We start from the raw sequence: 2,731 nt of genomic DNA on the forward strand, positions 1-2,731 counted from the left end.
CCACTCAAGTAGCAAAAAATCCTCTTGATAGCCTACCAATGCTTAGTCCCTGGGCTATGCATAAATCTGTTGATGTGTGAGATTGCAAATTGAATATCCAGCCTAGTGCTGCATACATAAATAAGGGGGGTTGCCATTTTACAAGCCAAAACCCACGAGCTAACGAGCTTAGTATCCAAACATGTAATCAGAATTTCTAGTGTTTCCAAGTATATTTCGAAGTGAAATTATCATTGGATAATTTTTAGCTTTATTAACCCCTTTGTAAAATTTTAATTCTTTGTGATGTATGTATGAAAATAAAGTGATTGCCAACAGCAAACCCTCACAACTTACTACAAAAACTTATTCATATGCAACACCATAGTTTCATCTTATAAACTTCAAAATATGGAGTACAAAAAACATGAGTAGCGCACTACAAAAAAGGCTAGCAGTGTTCACAAAATACAAGGATATGTAGGTGTTCACACTCTTGCGAGGGCTGTATGAAGCTCATCTTTTGTTAAAGCAGATTGGTGGACTAGCTTGTTGGTCTCCAACTCAAGTTTCAAGTGGCATAAGAAGACTCTAATATATCCCTGACATCGTACCATGCTTCCAAAATTGGTTCGTCGTATAGCCCACAATCTTGGCCTAACATCCACCTCGCTTATTTGTGTAGTCACTTCATTTTGACTAGAGCCCGCGGCTAGATAAGAGTGCCTTCGGGGCACTGGCTTAGTGATCCTTTGAAACTCTGGCCGATGAGAATCAAAATCATGAATTGGTGACACAATTGATCTAGGTCTCTTTTTTCTCTCTGTTGCAGTATTCTCATATCCAATGTCTGCCTCTGCTTCAACTCCAATTTCCTCTGCAACTTCATTTGTGAGGTCTATTATTTTTCTTGTGAGTATGATCTTTTAGTCCACATTGCATCTCTTTGTTGCAGCTTACAAAGGCTTGGTCCAGATCCTATGTGTTGCCCTTTCAAAAATGCAGCATGCCTAGCCCCTTGCAAACAAGAGGCTATGAGGTCTGCGAGACATGCTTCATACAAAGACATGTATTTGACCCCATTGTTCATAGCCAACCAACTCCCATGAATGGACTCTGACAGGTTACTCCTTGGAACCAAATATCTATCATCTTCCTCCATTGCCTGCAAAAATGTTTACATTGTTAGTGACAAGAAGAAGTAATCATGTGTGGATGTACTATTTGTGAATAGAAAATATGTACCTTCAAAATGTATTCTCCCCAATGAAAAACCCTTGCATGCCACCATGAAATCCAAGTCTCAAGCATCCTTTCATTGTTGGGTATGGCATTACCCATTTCCAACCACTCACAAAGAGAATCTAGCTCATTTTTTGCACTCTCAGCAGTAGGCGAATTTTTCCAAGCTCTGCACCTAATTTTGAATTCCTCTTGGTTCTCTGGAGAAATGCACTTTCTAGAATGCTTCTCCAAGTTGAACTCCCAATTCCACAAACAAGTTCTTTCCTTACCTTCCATAACATTCTGAGGACCTCCATTAAATACTGTCCTCACAGCCAACCAATTTTGTTGAGCCTCATCAACCATAAACCCATGGAACTCAGCAGCACTAAAACCCTCCTTTTCCATGACCTCATTCAACAAATTCCAAAATAGTACTTGAGCCTCTGTGTCCTCACTCTTGAACTCCCCAATGGCTATAGTTTGGAGCTCCTGCATAAAGGGATTATAGACATGACAAGCCATGGAGTGCCAATCCCTTATCCTCTTGACATGATCAAAGCAAACCCAACAATTTCCTAATTCTCCTGATGGCCGCATTTTGTTCACAAGATCTACTCCTGAGCCTGGACCCTTGGTTGTCATCTTAAACACGTGACATCTGGAGTAGCTTGTGGATGATAGTTGACTTGGTAAAATAACTCCATGAATAAATTGCAACCTACTTTTTGATTTTAGGTTCAAGATTCTCTCTAGTCCATCATTGAGATCCTTATCATCCCTCCTCCATCTTGCAATCCTACAAGAAAAGAAAACAAGCAAGTTTAGAATGAATTAGCAGATTATAAAAAGAAGATATTTTCATACACTAATTCAAGTATCTGGATATTCTTCAAGTACGAATTTACCTTTTGGATGATAGCACTGGCAAGAGTTTCTCAAACAAAGCATTAAGCTCAATGTCTGTAAGATGAAGGTTGTTTTCTCGAGATATAATTGCCTCTAGCACCAAGTCTTGTGCCACTTGCTTTTGCAGACTTTTAGGCCTTGAACTTGTGCCTTGTTCCACTATGTTCTGCACCTTGTGCTTTATATCATCAAGTTCCTCCCTATGCATATGATATCCTAAATGTATTACACACCGGGTTACTGGCTCCATCTCATTATCATGTGGAAGACATAAGTACATCTTGCAGCCACACAAGGCTATACAAAATGGAGGACAACTGCAATACAGGCACTTCAAAGATCCATTTGTAGTATTGCCAACATTTGGGACCTTCTGTACACGAACTTTCCAATGGCAATCATTCTTTGTACCTGTCCTTTGAAGATAAGGACATAGGCCATTCTCACACAACAGGTGGCCTGCACATTTTCTTATCCTGACTATCCCTTTGAAGCCCGAAACTCGTGATGTTACATCTTCACTCCACACATGTCCACTGAACTTTGTTTCCATACCTTTACTTTTTGGTCCATCCACAGAAGGTGGAAACTCAAACAAAATATTTCCATCATATCTTCG

The 2,731-nt window shown here is 39.8% G+C and overlaps 1 pseudogene; it reads right to left on the minus strand.

Moving 5' to 3' along the window:
- Window positions 1-467: 467 nt before the first annotated feature.
- LOC147459855 (uncharacterized) lies at window positions 468-1,141 on the minus strand (annotated as a pseudogene).
- Between the last annotated feature and the right edge of the window lie 1,590 nt (window positions 1,142-2,731).

Source organism: Adiantum capillus-veneris, chromosome 4 (genome assembly GCF_014529385.1).
Source record: "Adiantum capillus-veneris isolate H3 chromosome 4, ASM1452938v2, whole genome shotgun sequence".
Taxonomy (NCBI): domain Eukaryota; kingdom Viridiplantae; phylum Streptophyta; class Polypodiopsida; order Polypodiales; family Pteridaceae; genus Adiantum; species Adiantum capillus-veneris.